Raw genomic sequence first — 25,964 nt, 5'->3', positions numbered from 1 at the left:
AATAAAACAGGGTATGGTCTTTCCATCTGATGTGATTAATGAGGAAGAATTTACTTAGAGTCAAGCATTATAATGAAATGATGAAGCTTAGCTTAGTCATTTCAGGCAGTACCCAACATGTGGTCTGGGAACGTGGGAGTTTAGGTGTCTGCAGTAATTTGCAAGGGTTCACTATGTCCATATCTTTCTAGTTCTGTGACCTTGAGCAAGTTAATTAATCTCTCAAGGCTTCAGTTCCTTCATCTGTAAAATAACTATACTAATAATGTACACTTATAATGTCGAGTGCGTAATTAGCACTATGCTTACCACGTAAGTACTTGGTAAGGCTCAGCTCTGATGGTTTTATGGACTGAATAAATTCCATTTCTCACACATACATGGTAGTAATTATAGAACTTGGAGATGGTATTGTTATTACTACATTACACATTCACTTAGTAGAAGTCCTGATGATACTGATACACAGTATATAGACATAGATATAGATCTATAGATATAGATATAACGTTTTTCATCAGTGGAGAATGAAGGTAAATCTATTACTGTATGGTGGTCTAAATAGTTATGGATGTCATAAAAATGGTCCTCATATGCACAAAGCTTGAAAATCACAATTCTACATCACATTTTAGAATCACACACTGGAATCTGCATTCACAGAGACTGAATGCAATATTCAAGGCCATTGAGTTGGTCAAAGGAAAAGTCAGCATCCAGCTTGCAGAATCCCCCTACTGCCATATCATGCTGGACTGCTCAAGAGAGAAAAGCCCTTGGGGATCAATTCACCAGTGGTCCACCAGTGGTCAGGGTTTTATGCCCATTTTCAGATTAAAACTTGAAAAAATGGTGTTGCTCATACTTCTTTGTTATAAGCTTATCATAGGGTTAATGTGAGAGTAATGCTTTTTCAAGTTTGAAAATTGTTAAATTGATATTTTAACAACTGAATCCATATGGATCAAATGGGATTTTTCAGAATAGTAATGCAATTTGACAAATATATTTTGTTTGGATATAAAGTGGTATTATTGTTTCATCCTGCTTTTAAACACTTAAGATGTTTATATTTATCAGTATTACCAAGTTTTTTTCAAAAATTCCCTCCCCCGCCCCGCCCAGGACTTCATTATTGCAGCCTGAGCTTCTGAGGCAAGAGATGAGGTACAATCGCTGCCCAAGTCAAATAAAACTTAAGCATAGTTGTAGACAGACATTTTCATTATTGCCAGGACTTAATTGCTATAGCATTACTAAAAAGCTCATAAATTAATTAAAACTGTGTTCTGTACTTTCCCCCCAAGAAAGCTCCACAGAAAGTCATGTAAATGGTGACTAGCTTTTGATGAATTATGCTGCTCTCATTCCTAATGTAAGGTTGAGTTTCTCATTATTAAATGGTCATGTGCCAAGGTAGTTGGTGGTCTAACGGTCAATTAAGTTTCAAATGGACTTCAAAGACAAGGATTAGTTATTTCCCTTTACTTTCAAATCTTTAATAATTTACTCAAATCCCTGAGAAAATTTTTAAATGCACTTCATTTGCAGTCAGGGTTTGCAAATTAGAAAATACCATTTTCCAAAAAAAAATTTTCACAACTGAAACTTTTTAAATAGCAAATCTGGCAATCATTAGAATTGTGATATAGTGAGAAGTAACAGTGGCTATGCCAACATGTCAGAAATGCAATGTTTTCATTGGCCTATTGAAGATGTTTTAATTCTGCTTCATTGTTTCAGGTTTCTGATTTGCATATCTCAGAGGGAAAAGCTCCGTGTATATACAATGTGGCATAAGTCTTATTAGAAGTGTGACCACTGTAAATGAGTGGTTTTCAAAGGAGCAATATTTGGGAAACTACTTGAAAATTTCTTGCTGGGTTTTCCCATTGTTTTATGATATAACTCATTTGATACAGAACTTTAATGTTGGTGGGGAAAAAAGTACCTAGATTTCCTATACCTCCAAACAAACTGACACAGGAAGAGTTCCAGACTCCTGGCCCTCGTCCCACAGTGAGCCCACAGAGCACCCTCTGATTAGCTCTGTTATCATAACAGAGATTGGTGTGCAACACTGAAAAGTACCTAGAAAGCCATGTGTTTTAAAGCTGGAAACCCGTGAGCTCCTCCTCTATGGTAATCTATTTTTTAAACCCACATTTCAAGAGGTCTGTCATACACAGACTTGGACATGGATACTGAATGCAAAACAGCAATAGATGCATCATAAATTATGGGCATCCTGGTCATATGGCTGATGTGCGTGGAGAGCCTGGATCTGGCGACGCAGAGGAGGGGCGGAGAGAAGGTATGGGAGTCCCTCAGCTTCTTCAGGCTCCAGTGCTGCTCTCAAGTATGGTTCTCCTAGAGCTTGGCCAACTGCTGCCAGCCGACCTGTGCTGTGGAGGCGGTGTACCCAGAGAAAGGTGGGGAGAATGGGCAGGTCTCAACTAGAAGTGAGATCCCAGGGCTTTAAAAAAAAAGCAAAAAAAAAAACAAAAACAACTTTTTTTTTTTGTAACAAGAAGTTGCAAAAATCGTAGAGCGAGAGATCTTTAAAACTGTTCTTCTCCATGGATAGTACCTTACATTGCTGTTGTATCATCCTGCTTCTGACAACCCATGGTCCCGTGGCTAAACATGCCCCGTGTACTTACTATACACTACTGTGAAAGGAAGAACTTCTTCTTTGATTCACACAGATAATGTTACTACCTTCAATGAAACTAGTGGGAAGCATGCTGACATGGGGCATAGCATCTTGATTATGAGATAATTCCAAGATATGACAAGGACAGCTGGTGATGGTGAGAAGGAGAGTGGAATGATGTATATTGTAGTTTGGGGTCCCCAGGCCCTGAAAGGTGTGAGGTTTATTACTAATATAATAAACAAGAGCAAAGGATTTCTATTGTTATCAACATATGTACCAAGCCATGTGTTATCCAGTGTTATATAAATGAAGTTTTTCTCTCACGAGAATAACTTATCTAGATAAGTAGAGGTGAATCCTTTCAACACCCAATATATTAATTTGACCACTTAATAGAAAGCTTTCTAAACTAAAGTGTAGGTATCTCAGCTTCTTAAACAATATGCCCCACACTTAACTGAACATTTCTTACTGACATAATGTGTACTAGAAAGAACATCACCCACACGTGTTCTTAGTTTTTAAAAGGAGTTGGGTTTTAGCAGTACTTTTGCTTCCACTGCTGGATCACTGAATAGCAAAATAGTGCTTTAGTAATCTCCTTGCTCTTCGGGGTTGCTGCTCTGATCTAGAATCATTTTAGAACCATCTAGAATCATCTAGAATGAGTCTTTCTGGGTTAGCCACCCAACCCCTGCTTTTAGTAAACCAGTTTCTCCTTTCTCTTTACTATTTACTTTGTAATATTAGAGAACTAAGATTTTGTTTGAGAACAGGACCTGCTGCTAAGAAATATTTTAACAACCAATGGATCAGAGAATCTCTTTATGATCATGTGACTCTACTTTGCCATACGATAGGGTTTACAACCAGAATATCGAGATTTCCTAGTTTTGAAATATTTCCCCAGTAGATATTCTAGCTGCTCATCATTTTCCATGTGTCCCATGTGCTGTCCTGGATTTCTGGTGGGAACAGGATTTTAGCCAGTGACAGTGGCCCAGTGCCACTTCCTTTTCCCCGATGATAGATTTTACTATGAACACCATCCCCTTGGGTGAAGGGAGCAGTTCTCTCTCACAGCAGGGTAGAGATCCATTAATAAACATGTGGCTGTGGTTGAAATCAATTGAGACAAAATACGAATAGCTTGAATGAATAGTCAGGAAGTATTCAAGATTCGTTTTTTTGAAAAATCCCCTGCATCAGCATGCAGTAGAATAAGGAAATGTCGTTGTTGATCAGGGTAAGGAAACATAACTGTCTTTCTATAAAATTAATAAACAAGTCAACATGTGATGTAATGCTCTTTCAGTTGGTCCTGTCATTCCCCAGGACAGAGCTGTACTCTGCTGGCAGAATTGTTCACATCATCATCTGTTTCTTCCTTTCTTTTTTTAAAGTCTCAAATGAAACAAATTGTGTCTCTTCTTGCAGCTTGGTTTCCCTATTAGTTGATGCAAAGGAACCGAGTCATATGAGGTAGGACAATAAAGTCCTAGAAAAACTGCTACATACCTCATTGCTGAATATCACTACAGTCACCTTTGAAGTACTCCCCTTGGGTAGCTATGCACCGATGCCAGCGCCTAGTCCACCCTTCAAAGCAATTCTGGAACTCTTTTTCTGGAATGGCCATCAGAGCTGTCCTCCTATTACCCTTGATGTCCTGAATGTCATCAAAATGTCTTCCTTTCAATATTTCCTTTATCTTTGTGTAAAGAAAGAAGTCATTGGGGAGCAGATCAGGTGAGTAGGGAGGGTGTTCCAACACAGTTATTTGTTTACTGGCTAAAGACTCCCTCACAGACAGTGCCGTGTGAGCTGGTGCATTGTTGTGATGCAAAAGCCATGAATTGTTGGTGAAAAGTTCAGGTCGTCTAACTTTTTCATGCAGCCTTTTCAGCACTTCCAAATAGTAAACTTGGTTAACTGTCCAGTTGGTACAAATTCATAATGAATAATCCCTCTGATATAAAAAAAAGTTAACAACATCATTGCAACAATTTCTCAAAGTTAATTTTCATACCTCGCATGCCTAACCATTTGAAGAATATTTTTTTTAAACTAGTCTCTTTGGGCAATTTACTCGAAAACCCACGTTTTCCCATTGTCATCAAAAGTGCACTATACTTCCTGAGGTTAAAGCACAAAAGTACAGTTTAATCCAAATTGTTCTGGATGCTATATTTTTAATTGAATCCCAGGCATACATAATATTAAAAATTATATCTCTTATGTTATAATGAGATTAAAAATCTGGCAGACTACACAGATAATAGATCATAGGACTGTATTTTTTATGAAAACGCATCTGTCATGTTTTAGATTCTAAATATCACCCTCACTCATGGACTAAATCACTGGGGAAATACTGTTGGTCAGGAAAATCAGCAATGGGCCCATCCTAAGGAAATACCCATAAGATAGCCTTATTTTTCCTGCATGAGCCTTTGATTCTGACATGCTCTTTCACTTGAAGTAAAAATTACGGAATAACTAGTCCGTCTGTGCTTTTGCTGGTCCTCAATGAGAAATAGGTAAAACGGCAACATCTTTTGGATGCTCTGAAGTGATTAACCTTTTAAACTCAGAAGTTTTCATTTTATGGCTGCCTGCAGATTAATCAATACCCGTAAGAGTAGAATTTTGCAAACTGGCCTACTTTCGTTAGCATTGCAAGACTTCAGAACTTTTGCCAAAATTCTTTCCATCCATTTTCCAAGCCAATGACAAAATTGGTCTATGGATGATGGGCCTTGCACTCTGATCCATTTTGAGGCTATTAAAGTTTTTAAAAATTATATTTATCTTTCTCCCCTTTTCAAATTACAAAGAGAAACTTTGACATATAGTGTTATTTCATATTTATTAATGACAAAGTGACTCCAAGAGTTGCATGATGTCCATCAAAGATTAACCACACAGTCCAGGGAGAATCATGACCAAATTTGGGGAAAAAGAACTTAAATTGCAGTTTGGCAAAGGGTGGCCATGTGACTCATCATGCCCTCGTCCTTATCATGGAGCACACTATTCTCTTCTGTCTGCCTGTGCCCTGTCCTGCTGCATGGCCTTCTGGACAACCAGCTTGTCTGGATTCCTCACCGTCATATAGGCTGCTTTAACCACATAACCAGGGCTTTCTGGCTGATAACTTCGGCCTGTCAGTTAAGTTTTTCCACCCTGCACACGTCCCTTGCACAAACACAGAGATAGCACCTTGGACCCGCGGCAGGTGGAGATGAGTATTTATTAACTCAGGTTTCCCACAAACACAAGGAAGAGTCACAATGAGAAAATGAAAGTGAGAGTTATTTCTTGAGGTGAGAATAAGTGAGTGGCAAGAGCCATCAAATGACTGGTGCTTTAAAAAAGAGAAAGAGAAAAAGCCATATAACCAGCAAAGCTCAGGAAGAAAGAAGTGGCAGAGGGGTGGCTAATGCCAATGCATGGCTCCTCTATACATCACTCATCCTCTGAACAGCACAGCCTCCCTTGAATCCAGAGCTGGATTCCAAACAATCCCCAAACTGCCTCTCCCCACTATAGCCTGAAGTCAGCCATCGAGGCTTCCTGAGTCCCCAGGCCAAAACTACTGAATGTCAGCTGCGATCAGAAACTTGAGCCAACTAGGTACTTTTTACATAACTTTGAACATAAATGAAATCTAAACACTGTTCTTCATAGTCTTTCTCCAAAAAGCCCAAACATCTCTCTTTCTCAACAATTCTCAGGAATTCATTGAAATAATTTGTATACCTTTATAAACGTACATTCATATAAAATTATGGACTGAACTTCCCATTTCTATCATTGGATAAAAAACACATGCAATTTTGACATTTTTTGCATTCAAACATATTCTTCTTTCCAGACATTAATAATGATTATAAGCAGAAAATTTTTAGTCCAAAGAACGCACAACATGAACAATAAAAGTCCAGATAGAAGTTCAGTTGGTGAGTTGTCTGAAGTGCTGCATTTGTTAACTTGCTTGGTTTGTAGCCATCTCACAAACTCAGACCTTTTACAGCATACTGAAAATATTTGCTATTGTGTGCTTGTGAGACTGATATGTTTATTTCAATCATAGTTGAGTATCAGAGTGAAGGTGGAAGTGATTCTATTTGCCATTTTGAGGTCTTATTTCAAAGGATTTAAGGAAATTAGAATTGCCAAAAGATGAGAATTTAATGTGTGCATCCCAAATTGTACATATCATGTAAACGTTAGAAGGGGGATAGATATAGTGATATAAATGCATAATTAAATGTACTACTCAGAAACGCCCTTTCCAACACTACAGGCAATGCTTCAATTTCACCTACGTTTCTGTCTTATTCAGTGGGGGAAGGCACAGGCCTCTGGAAAAGCAGTTCTGATTATGGCCTTCCTGGAGTCCTCTATTATCTGAACCCATAACCATTTCTTTGCTTTGCAGTGCACTGCTCATGGGACTGTGTGAAGTCAATGCCAGAGAGAATGCAGCATTTCATTAAAAACTGTATTAAGCCATCATTCTAGTATATTGAGAAAAACGATTAAAGAATCATAACATGTGAGGGTGGAAGAGGACCTCAAAATCCACTTAACTCAGTCGTCTCATTTCGCAGACAGAAACCCAAGCTTAGAGACATTGGCTTGTTCAAGGCCAAGTAGCCACCTAATGTTGTTGCTGATGAGGCACCAGATAGTGGGAAAGCATGAAATTTGGATGGAATCTGAGGACCAGGTGTGAATTATAACTCTGCCTCTTTTTAACTCTAGACATATGACCTCCTGGGGCCTCAGTTTTCTTCCTCACTGTATAACGAAGACACCACCTGTTCTACAGACATTAACCAAATGCCAGAATGCTGTCTGTAAAATGCTTGGTTTATAGATTAAGATACTTGGAGATGTGATTGTCCCTCTTTCTAAATGCACCTTGAGCTGGCGGATGTGATAGGATAGCCTGCCTGATTTCAGTCTTGGGTCATCCTACTGTATCAGTTAGCTGTACCATCATCTGGTGTTATCCGTCCTTCAATAAGCTGTTACGTGTAGTTACCTCAGAAGGCAAATAATGAGGTGACAGTATGTACCCATATGAGAAAATGATCTATTATAAAACCCAGTGTTTATTCCTGGAGGGCTGATCACCTAGACTTATCTGAATATAAGAGTTCCCCAAACGACAATGAGTTCCCCTTCATGGCCCATGGGTTGAGCATGTATGTGAGTTTTCCGACTCAGCAATGACTTATCTAATTATAGAAGACTCTTGTCTTTCCCAAATCCAGGTTCCCAACCTTCTAACCCTGATGACATCTCATCTGCCATAAACCTACTGTGGAAATGATTTCCCAGAGAGCTCAGGAATTCCCTGGTCTTTCTATGAATTAAGGAGCCCTCACTCTCTAGGTATCTGAGAAAAAGGAGAACTTAAGCTTTCCAAAATACTAAAGACTTTTTAATAGTTTTTTTTCCCTTGATACAAAAAAATTTCTGTTTATAGAAAACTCCCCTATTCAGAGAAAAATAAAGAAAAAAATTAAAATAATTCTATAAGCCTGCCAACTTGACATAATTATGACTTTTTTCTTTTTATATTTGGGATCATGATGTAATAGAAACCCTAACACACTTTTCTATTTAATAAACAATGTATGCCAGATTTTTCTTATGCCATTAGATATTCTTCTACAATATCTTTCTTTGATGGCTGTGGCATAACATATCCATTTTGAGCAGGGCATATACTAAAATAAAATACATTTTATTGAAATCATGAGAGATCAAAATAAAAATTAGTACACTTATCTTGAATGAATTAAGTGTATTGTGGATAAATCAACCTGAGCACAACTTACACAACTTAAATGGTGTAATAAGCTAACATATAAGTTAAACTAAAAAAGGCAGCCACTTTTTATAATTAAGACAACCAATATCAAAAGAACAAAGGTACAGGAAACATTTTAAAACATGTAATTATGGAAGACAAAAGGCATTTAAGAGAAAACAGGAAGAGTGTTTAAAAATGATTAGCCTAAAAGTGGAGAAACGAAGCCACCATTAAGTGTGGGGTGTACTTCCTGTGGCCTACAAATCAGGAGCTTAACAGTGGGGCCAGCCCAGAGCAAGTGTGGGGGCCATGCAGTGGCTGTCACTGTCTGTCTGCATCCTGCCAGTGACCCCCAGGGTCTCGTTCATCTCAATACCTCTTGAAGAAGAGCATTTGTTGAACACTTAGCATGCGGAAGGCTCCTTGCCAGTACTGGGAACACTGAGACCCATGACCCTACCTCTGCTCCCTGGGACACAGGTACAGGGGCCCAGGCAAGACAGAGACACACAGTGACATTGCCATCCTGTAGGAAAGCTTTTGGGAGCACAGAAGAACGAGCACACGGGGTATCTCAAGGATAGGAATGTTTTCCCAGAGGTATCATCTAAACTGATTCATAGAATGAGGAGCTGCTCAGCTGGGCACATAGGAGAATGGCCAGGTTTTGGAAAGTCAAACTCAAGTAAGCGCGGTGTGGGCACCCAGCACCCTGAGTTCCAGGGCAGGATGAAAGACAAGGATAAACCTTGAGCCTTGTCATCAGGATAACCAAGCCACATTCCCTGTGGCTTAGCCACCCCCTTACCCACTTCCTTCTCAAATATGTTTCCAGTCACCGTGTGGGAAGGACTCCTGGAGGTTGAAGAGCAGGAGTCGGCTAACGTGGGAGGATCCATCTTGGTGGCACTCACAGGCGTTTGTAAATCTGTTCTAAACCTTCTCTCTGGTGTGTAACGTTCACTTGGAACAATTGCATGTAATTTTACTTTGCCTCACTCTGCTGTGAGAAAATCCCTGCTTACATTGGGTGGTGACATTTACACTGCAGCCACTTTAAAGCTGTAAGTTAAGGTTTGCAGCTGGCAGGGCACTGTGGCTCAGGAGTCACTAGGAGTGTGAGACACGGGGCCCAGCACAACACCCAGGCCCTGTTTCTCCCGATGCTGTGGGATTCCTTTCTGGCTGTTACTAGAACCAATACCGACAAAATATTTTCAGCATAAAGAGCCCCTGGAGTTTATAACCCAATTATTACATGAGTGATATCAAGACTGGCACACACACACACACACACACACACACACACACACACACACACTCTCCAAACTAGAACTTTGCTGTTTCACAATTATAAAAGTAATTTAAAAGTTTGGAACTGCAAAACCTACATTTTATTATTAGTGTTTTTATTGTCATTGTTGTTGCTGGTGCTATCCTGGAGAAACTGTTTAGAGCTTCCCTCTTTAAACACTTTTGTTTGAAGCTGTCACCAACCATGCCACTCACTCATAATGCCAAGACCAGTATTTTTTCTCAGTTTTACTTCCACTAACGTGACACAGCAAAGCCACTGCAGTGCTCTGATCCTCTTCTAAGAAAACTAGAAACCAATAAAACAAAGGGAAAGCAACAGATAATGCCGAAGAGGTAAATCAAGGCAAAATAAAGGTGCTCGATCCAGATCCAGGGGACATTGCTCACAATCCTTGTGAGAGAATTGGGAATCTGCTCTGGGAATTCTGGCCAGCACGCCTGTGTCTTACTGTTGGTGCGTTAGTGGTGACAACTTAGCTAGACATACTCTTCTTGCCAGTCAGGGAATGTCACATGGCACAAAAAGTCCCCACGCCTGTGCTTTTGCCCAAGAGAACCAAGGATAGGGTATGCGGGCAGCATCCTGAGAAAGGTCGGACCATGCACTTACATCTAATTTATGGGTTTCTCTGAAAACAGAGGATTTGTATCCTTGGTTGATAAATATAACATCGCTCAAGCCTGATGTGCCCCAGTGAGATGAGAGTTCCACAAGACTTCTTTTGTTTTTGTTGCCTTGCTTCTGAGAAATATCTCTGCAGTGTAGGGGAAACCCTTAACCAGAATTAACCTCGCCGGGCTTCAGGAATTCCTAAGCTTTAGCTTTCACGAGGCTTTCGCATTCCTTCCAGCTTTGATACTATATGACAAGATGAGTTAGATGTGTTAAATGTTATAGTGATTCAGGGGCTTACTCTGTAACGCAACTGTCCTTAAAGACTGGAAATGTTACTTACCTCGCTCCAGGGATTTTTCATATGAGGATTATTCTTCACCTTTGAAGAATACGTCCCTAGAGTAATGTAAGAAAGATCCCTGGAGTGACGTAAATACCACAGGAGTGGGAAGCCAGGTCCTTGTCTGCTGTGGACTGCCCCCCACCCCCACCCCGGGGTTGCTGCGATGTCTGAGCTGAGCTGAGCTGAGCTGAGCTGAGTTGAGCTGGGGAAACAGTGAAATAGGAAATAGCAACCTTGCACCCACCTTTTGGGTTTCAGACAGAGCATCTGTGGGGCCCATCCTGGCTGCTTTCTGGAGCCAGGAGGAGCTTTCCTCCCCTCCCCGGGGTCTGGCTAGTTCCTACTGATCCTTCGGGTCAGGCTCTAAACACCCTTCTTGCAAAATCTCTTTCTCTGCACAGCGCTTACTGTGTTGCTGGATGGATTTATCCTCTCTGCCAAGTCTCTTGGGGGTAGGTCTGGTGTCCCATTGTGTCCATCCCATGCCTGGTACAGGGCTTGGCACTTAAAGGTTACTGGAAGATGCCCATGGACTGGGGCTGGGTCAGTGTCAGCCAGAGGCTCTGCCCTGAAGTGTCTGTCAAGGGGTACCGTGCAGACACCTCTCGGCAGTGCTGTGGACCAGCGCGAGTGTGGGAAAACATTGTTACTGAACACCTGGGGTTCTCTCTCATCCCATGAGGAGTCATCTTGAAGGAAAAGAAACACCATTTATGCTGCACTTGACATTGAGAACATGGCAGAAAGTTGCTGGTTTTCACTAAAGTCACTGAAAGGGGACTAGATGTTCTCAGTGGAAATGCTAGTGGAATAGGGGCTTAAAGCTTCCAAAGAGGGCTAACTCCGGCCAGCCACTCAGATGCCTGATGCACAGAGGGCCAGGAAAGGAGTCACAGGAACAAAATTGACAGCTAATTTCACTGCACTCTTGTTTCTTGGGAGAGGTTCTTTAGAGCAGTGAGACAGAAAATGAAGGAGCAAAAGAAGGGGAAGAAGCAAATGGCCCAAAGGTTCCCTTTAGAGTGCAGTGCAAGGGCTCTAAGAAATTCCAAGTTATATCTTCACTTAAAAAAATAAATTAATAAACTGTATGCTTAGTGCAGTCTTACGTTTATAGAAAAGTTGAGTGGAAACTACAGAGTTCCATATACAATAGTCCTCCTTATCTGCGGTTTCGCTTTAGCTATTTTAGTTACCCACAGTCAACCGCAGTCCGAAAATATTAAATGGAAAGTTCCAGAAATAAAAAATTCATAAGAAATAAAAAATTGCGAACCATTCTGAGTCACATGATGAAATCTCACACCATTCTGCTGCATCCCTCTGTCCAGTGTATCACGCTGTGTACACTGCCTGCCTGTCAGTCACTTAGCTGTCTCCGTTATCAGATTGACTGTCGCAGTATTGCAGTGCTTGTATTCAAGTAGCCCTTATTTTACTTAATAATGGCCCCAAAGCACAAGAGCAGTGATGCTGGCAATTCACATCTGTCAAATAGAATCATTAAGTGCTTCCTTCAAGTGAAAAGGTGAGTACAGTACAATAAGGTATTTTGAGAGAGAGAGAGACGACATTCACATAACTTTTTATTACAGCATATTATTATAATTGCTCTATTTTATTATTAGTTATTGTTGTTCATCTCATACTGCGCCTAATTCATAAATTAAACTTTATCATTGGTATGTACGTATACGAGAAAACATAGCATATGTAGAGTTTGGTACTATTCAGTTTCAGGAATCCACTGGGGGTTTGGAACATATCCCCCCGCAGCTAAAGGGAGGCAGCTATACCCCCAGCAAGTTGCCCTATTATTAACACCTTGGATTAATGTGGTATATTTGTGAGCATTGCTGAGCCAATGTTAATACTTTATTATTAAGTGACAATCTATAGTTCAGGACTCACTCTTGATGTTGTACAGTCTGTGGATTTGGACAAATGTGTAGTGGCATGTGTCACACAGAACAGTTTCACCACCCTGAAAAAACCCTCTGTGCTCCACCTAACGATCTCCCCTCCTCCCTAACCACTGACCTTTGCTGTCTCCTTGTTTGCTTTTCCTGAATGTCATACAGCTGGAATCACACAGTGTGCCGTCTTCTTAGACTGGTTTCTTTCACTTAACAATATGCATTTGAGGTTGTTCCTCATCTTTTTGTAGATTGATAGCTCATTTCTTTTTATCAAGAAATAATATTCCATTGTTAGGATGTACCACAGTCTGTCTGTCTTCTCTTTTTAAATGAAGAAAATGACAGTTTTGGAGGAAAGTAAAAAGACAATGTTTCCTCATCCATTAGTTTTGTTTCTTTTGTTTCACTTTTCTACTTCTTTGTACAAAAATAATACCATATTCTAAATGTAATGAAACTAGAAGTTGGTGAGCAGTGGGTCACTACAGTGTAAGTTTGTTGGTTCCTGTTTCAATCAGGGGCCTGCCCCAAGAGTACATATAAATACTCTGTGATCTCATTTATTAAAAATAGTGTGGTAAGCTAGGTCCCATCTGCTGTCACCTAGTGATGCCTCGGAAAACTAAATCTAATAGCTGCCCTTCATTTTTCAAACATGCTCCAGGATATGAATCATTAGAATTGTTTTATTCACCACTTACCTTCCCAATAACACTAGACCTAATGTTAGGCAGACATCACCTCAGTCCGTGGAGACATATTATACACTGACATGACCAGTCTGAGTCCTGGAGAAGGTGAGCCACCCAAATACCTGTTAACAACATCAAACTTCTATACCTAACCAGGTGGCACTTAGCCACTTTCTATTTCGTATGCGGTCTTAATTTTAAAATATCCCATCTTTTGTTGTGTAAAAGCTATTTAAATGAAATTCAGTTAGTGAGTGTTACTCAGCTAACTCACAGGAAAGCAAAATAGATCTCAAAACATGTTCAAATAATATCATAAATGAGCCTGTTCCTTTGGAAGGAACTCAGCCCTTCCCATATTTGGGAAGGACAAGAACTAAGTATGATGCCACGAGAGAAACCACTGGGTGACTAAGGGCCCACCCTACCCCACCACAGACATGAAACTTAAGACAGGAGAAGGGAACCCCACGGTGGAGTGCAAGGCCAGCAGGTGGCAGGGCTCAGGAACCCCCGTGGGGTGTAACAGGAGGAAGAGCAGCTCCCTCTGAGTCAGCTGGTCCAGCTGGCCTTGTGGGGTGAAGGCTGCAATGTCCTTCTGACCCCCACCCCTTGCATACCACGAGGTATGAAAATACGTCAGCCTGGGAGTTGTGACCGCGCATTCCTGAGCAGGAAGATTTTGAGTCAGTTGATATTTGACCAGAGACTTATGCAGGACCATTAAAGTATTCAAAAAATAAATAAAACTAAGCCAACTGTCAGTCACCCATGGCAACAACGTGGCAAAATTGAGTGAAAGATGAGGAAGAGAAAGGAAACTAAGACGTCCAGAATGCTTACTGGGCATACTTCATCTCTTTTGATTCTCTTCTATAAATCATCCACATTTTCATAGATAAGGAAATTGCAGGTCAGAGAAATCAATTAAGCCACTTAAAGTTGCACAGCTAATAAATGCCAGAGTTGTAATTTAAATGCAGGTTTATCAGCCCACAATCTATTGTCTTTTCAGTGCCTCACACTACCTCATGATAAAGTCTGTTATTTAGTGGCTCTAACTTATAACAAATCTCTTAAAAAAAAAAACAATAGGCCAGAACGCCACTGTTTTTCCCTTTGTTCAGACTGATTAGTGAAAGGGCAAAAGAATCTAAGGGTTGGCAAAGTTAGGCAGCAAAAGAAAACCAAGCAAAAATTTAAAACTGCACAAGTGTTTCATAAAATACCAAGAATTCTTTATGATCTAATCCCTTTCCAGCATGCCAGCTGAGAACATTTTTCTTAGCACATGTTCTTGCCTTCTAGCAAGACCTTGTTTTCTGGGCGGTCTGAGGTGGTGGTCACTCTCTAACTTAAGTTAGGGGTTTACTTTGTTATCGAAATAAAAATCTTCTAGTATATCACCATTGATACTTAATGCATCAGAAGGTAGTTGAGGGCTTTAAGATTAATTAGAAAACAAAGTAGCAACATGTCACTCTCACTATGGCAACCAGGTATAGACGACGCTTCTATTAGTAGAGTCTTGCCAAACATTAACTCATTTCAACATACTCCCAGATGCAAAGACATAGCTCCTCGTTCTTTATTAAAAATTGCCAGTTTTCACAGAAATGTCATTTTTTTTCTCTTGGGAGGTAACAGATATATGAACCTGGATGTAACTTCTGGGACAAAGGTCACTCACTGTCTTTATTTTATTGAGATATAAGTGACATATAACATTGTATAAGTTTAAGGTGTACAAAGTGCTGATTGGATACCTTTATACATTGCAATATGATCACCACCTTAGTGTTAGCTCTATCGTGTCACATAATTATCATTTTTTGGTGTGTGTGGTGAGAACAATTACGATCTAGCCTCTTAGCAACTTTGAAGTTTATAATACATATTGGGGTCTATAATCACTATGCTGAGCATTAGATCTTCAGGACTTATTTACCTACCCATTGCAAGTTTGCACCCTTAAAGAATATCAGTCTAATTCCTTCACCCTCCACCCCTAGGCCTTGGTAAGCACCATTCTCGTCTCTGTATTTATGAGTTCAGTTTTCTTTAGATTCCACATGTAAGTGAGATAGTACGGTATTCGTCTTTCTCTGTCTGAATTATCACACTTAACATAATGGCCTCAAGGTCCATCCATGTTGTCACAAATGTCTTTGGAAAAAGATTAAAGTGTCTGATTCATCATGATAGATAAAAGCCTGAATCAGACGTAGATCCTGAAGACTCCTGAATGACGTTTCATCCACACTACAAAGTGGTGCATGGCAGTTGGCATAGGAGGAACATGGAGGATAAAGAAACTTCCTTAGGAGTTAAGGGGAGGGAGAGAGAAGCTCTCGCTGAACAATTTGGTATCAAAGAGATGACACAGCAGCAGGAGCTGGGAAAATTGGGCAGGAATTGTCCCTCTTTAAATGTTTTAATTATAAATTTATATACTTCATAGAAATTTAGAATATAGAAGTTTGAAGAATAAAAATGAAGGCCAAAGGTATGGGCATTTATTTTCCTTAATTAGACATTGACATTCCTGAGGGAAAGAATGGCTTGACTAGAAGACATGGGGTAGGAACGCTGTGTGCCCCGACTGACAGTAGTCTAGGAAAACGCATCCTTGTATTAAGAATTGGGCTGGTAGACTAGGCCTGTATTTTGGAGGGTCTTCCACGCCAGGGAAGCAGTTTGGACTTTATTCAGTATGACATCATGGCGTATGGGGCTGTCATTTTAGGGTTTTAGGTAGGATTGTCAATGTATGCTTCAGGAAGCTGAAACAGGGGGTTGTGTGAATGCAGGCAGATGAGGAGACTAGCAGGGTAGCAGGGTTGTCCCAGGGGGTTACAATCCCCAAACTAGACGAACAGGTGGTGAGGTCAGAAGGGAAGATATAAAGAGGCATCAGACTGTTCCTTTCATGGGTATAGATAAAAAAGTGTTCCTGAATTTCCTATTGTTCTTCAATTTCCATAAAAGCAAAATACGTCCTTAGGATATTGCTGTACTTTGGCACCTAACAACAAAGTTCAAAAGTTAAATTTTAATATTTGAAAGTTAAATGAATATATGACTTTGGTGTGGTACATTTTATTATTTCTTAAGAGACCATTTATGTTCTGCGGAATTCTAAGGAACTGGGATGTTTTACACGCCCTCTTTACCAAATATTTGCTCATTTGGTTTAGTTGTAATACCATCTCTGGTAATCCTCCTACTTATTTTTTTTCTTTTTTTTTTAAATTAGTTTCAGGTGCACAGAACAAAGTAATAGACGCTTATCATTTATATCCCTCACACTGTGTCAACCCCCCTCCCCCATCCACTACCCCTCTGACATCGCACACAGCCATTACATTTCCACTGTCTCTATTCCTAATGCTGTACTCCGCTTCTTGTAAGTATATACATATATACATACATATATATATATATATATATATACACATATATATATATATATATATACATATATATATATATAAACTTGTAGTTGACATTCATTATTGTTCAGCTTCAGGTGTACAGTGCAGTGATCTTCCTACTTATAATACCCTTTCTGGAAAATTATCTATAGTACTTTAAAGTTTGCTCACTAACTAGGTAATAAATTTAAAATTTTTTAAACTTTTAAATTTAAAATAAAAAATAGAGTAAATAACCCTTGTTTCTTTCCCATTTTATTTCTAGTCTGAAAAACAATTTATTTCTTTTGATAAGTCCCTTTCTTGGGGAATCCCATACTTAAACATGCATACGATAGTTAGGCATTGTCTATTTTCTGATCTAAAATATGGAAAGTTTTATTTTTCAATCAATTTTGATTGCCTTTAAGAGAATCTATCAAGCTATCCTTACCAATAAATTTCTTATTTAGTTTCACACAGAAAGAGCTTACTAAGTGACCGGCATTGATGTATCATTTTGCTGTTTTCAGAGATACTTAGAATGAACTTTTCAAAACATCCTCATTCTTTATTTTTCACAACTAAAAACAATTTTCAATTCTGCAACCAATTAGGGAATACCCAAAAGAATCATAATGGACACAAAATTATACTGTTCACTACTGGAATATCAAAATACCTGTGACAGAAAAAGAGGTCGTGTGTGAACTTTATCAATTACCTGAATCTGATGACATTTCCAAACAGGAAATAAATGTTAATAGCATAAGTAAACACTTCAGCCCACACAGTTTTGTTTTCTTTTAATTAAGGGGGAAAATTACCTTATGACTGAGCTGGGGTTGCCCTAGGAGCTTCCTAATTTACTGCTGTGGGAGGCAGCTCATCTTACTGTGCTGGTCTGTTTCTTCACCTGATGCATCTTTGGATAACGCTTGTGGAAAGAGAATGTGCTAAGTGGCAATATCCACTTATTGCAGTGATTCCTTTTCTGGATGTAGGGTCTGGATAAACTCATTACAAAAAGAAAATGAGTTTCCCTAAGTATAGAAACCACAGTAAACTTATGGTTTCACATCTCAAAACAAAGTAGAGTTTTTAAATAATTCTCTTCACTGGTTTCTTTTCCATGTTTATGTTGTCAAATTCTAACATTATTCTCAAAAACATGAAATGAACACATATATATGCGCACACTCTTTCATGTACCCTGAGTTCTGGTTGAAACCTGTCGAAAGGAAAAACCCCATGCAGGTCTAGTTATTTGATTTTATGCTTTAGGAGAATTGCATTGGGACAGATACTATTTCAGCAATAAAACAACATTAGGATGTAAAATTATTTTGGTTTTCTTTGTCTCTTCTCAACTAGGTAGTTCTGTCACTTGGTAATTCTGTCACTGAAGGTGAGAATACTCAGATGAATAGCTTACAATCATATTATATGTTTGTTGTTGTACTGTGAAAAACTGCAATTATGCAATATAGAGATATCAGGATAAATACCTATTGGCACCCAATTTGTCAATTGCAACAATTAAAAACGGAGCAGACTTTATACAAGATCATACAAGTTCTGACAATTAAGTTCGTGAACTTTTTCCAACAATATTGCTAACATTTTTTGATATCAGAGAGATTATGAATTTGTATGAACTGCACACACAGTTAACCTAGTTTACTATTTGGAAGTGCTGAAAAGGCTGCGTGAAAAAGTTAGATGAAAACGACCTGAACTTTTTGCCAACATTTCCTGGCTCATGTATCACGACAATGCACCAGGTCACACGGCACTGTCTGTGAGGGAGTTTTTAGCCAGTAAACAAATGACTGTATTGGAACACTCTCCCTATTCACCTGACCTGGCCCCCAATGACTTCTTTCTTTACCCGAAGATAAAGGAAATATTGAAAGGAAGACATTTTGATGACATTCGGGACATCAAGGGTAATACGATGACAGCTCTGATGGCCGTTCCAGAAAAAGAGTTCCAAAATTGCTTTGAAGGGTGGACTAGGTACTGGTGTCGGTGCATAGCTTCCCAAGGGGAGTACTTCAAAGGTGACCGTAGTGATATTCAGCAATGAGGTATGTAGCACTTTTTCTAGGATGAGTTCACAAACTTAGTTGTCTGACCTTATATGATTTTCCTTGATGTTGAACAATAGCATGCATACATTTAAATAAAGATTTGTGAGATGCCTCCCTTGCCTTCAAATTGATGGGGAGAGGGCTGGGATTGGTTACAGGAAGACTGTCCCTGGGCTAGTGATCTGGGATTGCAAGGAGAGAGTCTCCTTTGCTACTTTGATGACTGTGGAAATTCAAGGGACTTACAAATGAGGAAAATATTTCCATGCAACTTTTGTCATAACTTGGAGTATCCTTACATAGAAAAGCATTCAACCATGACTGTCTAGTAGAACAATGAAGACATGGGCAAAAATGTAAAAGTCCACATAGGCTTAGGAGTGAGGACGGATTCAATTCTATATATGAATTGAAAGTGAAAACAGGAGATCCACTTGGAGATGTTCTATAGGCAGTTAAATATGGGAGAAGTCACCCAATATAGGAAGATATAAAACTCTGGAGCAATAAAAAAGGCTGATAAAGTTGGTAATCTATCAATCTATCCTTACCAATAGATTTCTTGTTTAGTTTCACACAGAAAGAGCTTACTAAGTGACCGGCATTGATGCCGTACCATTTCACTGATGCCGAAGACTTTTCTATGTAAAGATACTCCGAGTTATGAAAAAGTTGCATGGAAATATTTTCTTCATTTGTAAGTCCCAAACTACTTTTTTTCTGATAAACAAATACAAAGTTGAAAGATAGGCAAAGCCTAAGAAAGAGAGTTGCAGTGTATTTGATAGACCAAATCCTAGTTTCCTTAACATACCAAAACATAGTTTACAAATTAGTAAGAGAAGAATCTGCTACCCAACAGAAAACAGGCAAACAGTATGAATAGGCAACTCACAATTTAAAAAAAAAAAAAAAGTGGCTTTTAAACATGAAAAGTTGTTCAACCATTATCATAAGAAAAGAAATGAGAATTAAAACCACAAGACAATCTCATTGTCACTTAGCAGACTGGCAAAGATTGAAGTTTGAAAACACATTCTGTTGAAGAGCATAAGAGGAAATAGCATTCAGAAATCATGGGAAGAGAAATTTAATACATCGTCTTTGGAGGTCCATTTCAGATTACCTATAATGAAACTATGTGTAGTGAAAGCACATACACTGACATTTGCATTTCTTAAAATTTATCTTACAGATAATTACACATGGGCACATCAGACAATATTTGAGTTAACTTAAGATGCAGCACAGTGTAAACATATTTTACGTTAATACAAAGAATATTGACACATATGGCCATCATATGCATATAATATCCTCTGGAAGGTTGTAGAAAGGTCTTAGGGTTACATGGGGTGGGAAGGATGTCAGACAGTGAAAGAGATGGAGAAGAACTTGGTGAGGTGCTGGGAGAAACAGGAAGGTGGACTTAGGGAAGCCAAGACCAAGAGACTTCATAGGAGAGTTTGGAAATTTGGAAGCCGTCTGGGTCTCTGGAGAGAGCAGTCTCCTCCACCTACAGTGGGAGTGAAGGAAGAGGGTCATGGATTGAAGACAGGAACCCTGGGTGACATTAGAGTAGATGACTTCTGATGAGAAGTTGCATCATCATAAGCAAGAGAAAAATGAAACTTGAGCCGCTGATTGTTTGAGGGGTGACCTTATTTCATTTTCATTTTAGTTTTCCTTGTAAAAGAAAACTGAGCAAAGAGGAAAGACAGTGGAAAGGAGAGATGGCGCATGCAGTTTTGAAGGTGAGTGACCATAGTAAACATCCTAGGAGGGGAATGGGACTGAACCACGATGGCCACTGGATGAAGCACGGTGACTGCTGGATGGACAGCTAGCCTCGGAAAGACAGTGGGGAAGAATATTGTCATTAGTAAAATTTTAAAAATATTTTGAGGTGGAATAAAAGGTATATAGGAAAACAGTGTTGAAATAGATAGGGAATTGCCAGCAAAGGACTTGAGATGACCTGCCCAAAGTGGAGGGGTTTCCTGATCAAAGAGCATTGCTTTAATTGCAGTTTTTAAAAATATGCTATAGAAATTATTTGTCCTAAGTCTTAGTTTCCTTCTGATTGAGTATCTCATCCCTCCATGTATCTGATATGGAAAAAGAGAAAAAGCAATAGGGAATATCCCTGTGAATGAACCATGCTAACAACCAGTTCTGTCTAATAAAGGATGGTAACATTAGCAATATTCTCCTTAAAGAGGCTGCTTTTCTTATTTCTAATACCACTAGTGGCTGAATTAGACTTATTCAAGCTCATCTGCTTCCTTGATTAACTATTTCTCTGACAGAATTAAAAACTCAAATAAATTGACCCCTTCTTTAAAGTGACTATCTATTAGCTTTAAATAATTATTTTCATTTACCCATCTTTAATAACTTTTAGGGGTATATAAAACTAATCAGTGTTGAGGGTGGGAAGTTTTGGAAAGTATCGAAAGGTACATATATAGAAGGAAAGAATAATTTCTAACAACCACATGTAAACTATTTTTAAGTATACTGGGGTAAGGTCATAGTCCATCTCTACCCAGATGACATAATGTTCCTAACTATGATTTCAATAAAATATAATTTCCAAATTGTAATTTATCTGTAAAAGTTCAGAGTTCTTGCTTCTCTTATAGGAGATTACTTATTTTGATAGCTCAGGTGGCATTCAAGCATTGACCACAGTAGTCATCAAACTTCTATACACCGGTGGTGTCAAAAAAAATGTATATAAGTGGACACTTTGGTCAACGTTACTCAAGCAGTAGTTCGCCGTAATCAGAAGTGTCTGGACGCTGATGGTAACCACTTTGAGCACCTCTTGTAATTGCAGAAGTCATACATGACTTGTATTCATCTTTGGTTATTGGTATATATTGAGTATTGCAATTTTGATACAGGTTTTTCCTTTCTTAAAATGTATATACCTTTCTTCGGCACCCTCTGTGTATTGTGGACTTGCTTCCCAGGAACCATTCATGGCCAATGTTTCTGGCTGCAAAAACCCTTCGATAAGTAGTTAAAAGTAGGCAGTGAAGGATATTTCTTTCCACAGTACCCCTGGTGCTTCACCTTGGGACTTCTCAGGTCGTTTGTATCACTCGTGTTGATTGTGGTTGTCTGAAGCTCATTATTCTCCAGTACATTCCTCAGGGAAGGCCAATGAGGACAATGTTTCTCAAGTTTCTACAACTTTATAACTGTAACTTTTATATTTGAAAGTCAATTCCTGAAATTCAAAATGTTTGGCTCATATGTTTCCGTGAGTATGATAAATATAAATATTACTCAAAGTTGCTATTGAAAATTCTGAAGACAATCTGATTTTCTTTCCTTTATAGATTGGCTAATCGGTATGAAATTTCAGTTATGCAAGAGGAATAAGATCTAGAGAGCTGCTGTACAACACTGCACCTATCGATAACAATAATGCATTATATACTGAAAAATTGTTCAGAGTAAATCTCACATCGTGTTCTTACATACAACACAAATACAAAATAAGAGACGAAGTAAATATACTGAATAATCTTTTTCCCTAAATGTCCAAAGGATTTTTTTCTCTCTTTAAAAAATCCAATAATTTTATGGTTCTGCATATTTAATGCAATAATTTTATGGTTCTGCTCAGGAATGCGGTGCCCCATTTCACTATGTAGTTTGTCTTCCTTTTCCATGTCAGGAAAGATTGATTAAATTATAGTGTTTACTCTTTATTGCATTCCTTTCTTCTTTGGGAAATTCTATTATATTTACTTTAAAACTTTTTTTGCCTATAATCTATATCTTTCCTCTTTTTCTTCAACCCCTTCCTTTTGATTTGAAAACATCTCTTCCTTTTCACCTTCTACTCGCACGGAGGCATAGTGTGGTTCTCTAATTTAGCTCTCATTTCTAAAAGGAATTTCCTGAAGACAGCCACCACATTCCTGAATTTTGCTAGTTCTGAGTTAATTGATCTTTAATATCTTCTATTTTCTTAATGTCTTTTAGCTCGTGTTCAAATATTGTGGGTTCCATTTTTCATCAGCTATGTGGACATGTCTTTTAGGTATAGTCCCATTATCCACAGGAACATCATTCTAGTCCTTAGTCTTCTTTTTCTGAGAATAACTTTGTATGAAATTATACTGGGATCCTTTTCTGTTGCTCATTTTAACCTGAGATGAACTTTTCTGAGTTTTAGGAGAGATGAGTTCGAAGAGCTTTTCTAGCTTCCTGGCTCTGGAGCTCCCTTTTCTTTTTTCTGTGAACAATCGGGGTGTGACTGGCCCTTGCTGAGACTTCCTGGCTGTGTTCACCACCACCCCTCGTCTCTCCTTCTCTCTCCAATTGTCTCTGGCCTGCTCATTTTGGATTCTATCCACAGCAACTTCGACTCTGTGTGGACCTTTGTCCTGGAAGGGAGCTTGGCGGTCAGGTTGAGAGTGGACCCTTTTCATTCACCCACAGTTTGAATTTGCAAAGCCTCTCCTGTTTCTACCACTGTTCTCAGACTGGCCCCTGCGCTTTCCGGTGAGTCTTTAGGCTATTGGTTCTCCTGCTCTCATCGCCATAAGCTGTCTCGCCACTTCCCTCCACGTGGTCCCAAACAGATTATGGTTCCACTCAAGTCTTGTGGCTGTCGTTGCTTCCTATCTGTATTTTGAAGGTCATAGGGCTATCTTTTTTTACCTAGTTTTGTTACTAATGTTGTTGTTTTGTCATTTCTGCTGTTACCCTAGTTGTACTGTGAGTTTTAATTGGGGAGTGGGTAGGAATTTAAGGTGATTCAAAAACTACACTGCTACCATTATCTACCAAAGAATAGTTTTTAACAGTTCCGGATATATATATATATATATATATATATATATATATATATATACCTTTAGTACATATAACTTTGAAATGAAAGTCTAAGAAAAATATTTCAGCCAGCTGCTGATTTATTGGGGGAAATGGTACTTTATCAAAATGATGATACTAAATGGAACATATTTTACTACTTGAAAGAGTCAAATCACACAGTCATGCAGAGAATATCATAGAAAACTCAATATGTTATCTTAGCAAATTAAAGACAAGCCTAAATATTGGGCAAAACTTGTTTTCATTCTTTCAACTTGTTTGAGATTTTAAAAATGGCCTGCATCACAATTGAGAATACTAGTTAAATCTTGTTCCCACTGAGGATTTGAAAACTTCCAAGTGGAAAAGCAATTGAAGTCAGACTTCGCAAAGTCTACTTAAAGAAGAGAATTCAAGACTACATACCCACACACTCACACACACCCTCACACAAGAAGTCACACACTTGCACTGGCACACTCACACATGCATGCACACAAATGGGCACATGAGCACACACATGCATACACGCATGTCACTTTATGATTTTCTCTTGAAAATCTAAACAATATGCTTTTATGATATATCATGAAGACCACTCTGTTACTTTCCTTTATACTATTTAATATAGACCAATTAAGTTAATGCATCCCCTGGCATGTCTTAATTACTGGTAGATCATATTTTATGGGACTTCTTACATTTGCTTTCATCTTTACTAAATTGGAATGAAAATGAAATACTTATTTATGGATAGTACAAGAAGGGCTGCCTTTGCAAAGGGAAGAATGTTCTCTCTCTTTCATTTTTCCAACAAATACGGATGATTCTTTGCTATAGAGTGGGATTTAAATGCCACCTGCTAGAAGGTCACAGAAAGAGGTATGCCCTTCAATTTCAGGAACCCTTGTCTACTCCTTTTCTAATTTCCATACCACCAATGCTGGGGCCCCCCTCTCAGAGTTTCTGATTTACAGCCAGTCTTGGGCATTGATGCTTTGGTGTTTTAAATCTCCATAGGTGATTCTAACATTCAGCCTGTGTTAAGAATCACCGATCTAGAATATAGACCTAGAGGATGAGGTTAAGAAAAACAATAGACTTTAAACAGATTATGAATGACTAGGAATGTCTTTCTTAGGAATTTGGGACTTAGCTTTAGGGAGATATTGCAAGTTTTTATAAAGGAAAATACAAGATTTTACATAGGTATGTGTGAGGTGTGCTCACTAAAGTAAGTTCTCAACCTCTTCACTACAACTGGGACGGGTGTTCTGAGCAGGAGTAGAAGATGGTGGACTTCAGGAGGATCCCCTGAATTTCCACTAAAGATGGTTCCTTCCTACATCCCTGGCTGATGTGGGAATTGGGGCCCCAGCTGTGGAGACAAGATCCATAGTTCATGCCTGAGAGCTAGGTGAGGGGAGGGAGTGTGTATGGCTAGGAACCTAGGTAAGCTACTGTACCTGCGTAAATGCCACTTCTTGGCCTCATGTATGGTGGTATTTTCTTTCCTCACTAACAAGCACAAAGCTTTCAATCCTCTCTGTCTAAATAGCTAGAACAAACACTGATACTCAGGAGAATTGTTATCCTTCAACTTTCCTCCCACACATCACTTAAGGGTGTATTTGTTTCTCATGGCGGCAATAACAAATGACCAAAAACCTGGTAGTAAATACATTTTTTTTATCTTATTTTTCTGCAGGTTAGAAGTCCAAAATGGGTCTCACTAGGAAAAATCAAGATGCTAATAGGTCTGCTCATGGCCAACTGCCATCTCCAACCAGGAGATGCCTTTCTCACATGGCATCACTCCGGCTCTGAATCCCAAGTCCTCCTTTCACTCATCAAGACAACACTGGGCCCACCTTGTGATTACATTGGGCCCACCTGAGTCATCCAGGATACTCTCCCATCTCAAGGTCAACTGATCAGCAACATTAATTCCATCTGCAACCTTGATTCCCCTTGCCATGTGACATCACTTATTCACATGTTCTGGAGAAAAACAGAGAAATCTTTGGGGTCCATTATTCTGTCTACCACAAAAAAAGTGTGTTATTTCCCCCTAACCCCACAAACTTGGTCTTTCCAAACTTCCACACGTCTCAAAGACCATTTTAGTGTATTAGTACTCTATGGTAAAAACTTATAGATTTTTTGAATTGGCTAAAAACCAAAGAATGGACACTTGCCATGAAAATTCAAAGTGAAATAAAACTATCACTAAAATAAGGGAA

General features: G+C 39.0%; 1 long non-coding RNA gene across 1 annotated transcript; it reads left to right on the top strand.

Annotated features, from left to right (window-relative positions):
* The first annotated feature begins 2,167 nt into the window (after positions 1-2,167).
* Positions 2,168-25,964, top strand: LOC141571297 (uncharacterized). Its single transcript, XR_012496058.2, has 3 exons — positions 2,168-2,314; positions 20,564-20,636; positions 25,430-25,964. It is a non-coding gene; the product is annotated as an uncharacterized LOC141571297 (long non-coding RNA).

This window comes from Rhinolophus sinicus, chromosome 16 (genome assembly GCF_057876585.1).
Source record: "Rhinolophus sinicus isolate RSI-liver-muscle chromosome 16, RSI-T2T, whole genome shotgun sequence".
Lineage (NCBI taxonomy): Eukaryota > Metazoa > Chordata > Mammalia > Chiroptera > Rhinolophidae > Rhinolophus > Rhinolophus sinicus.
This window is presented reverse-complemented; position numbering and strand designations above follow the sequence as displayed.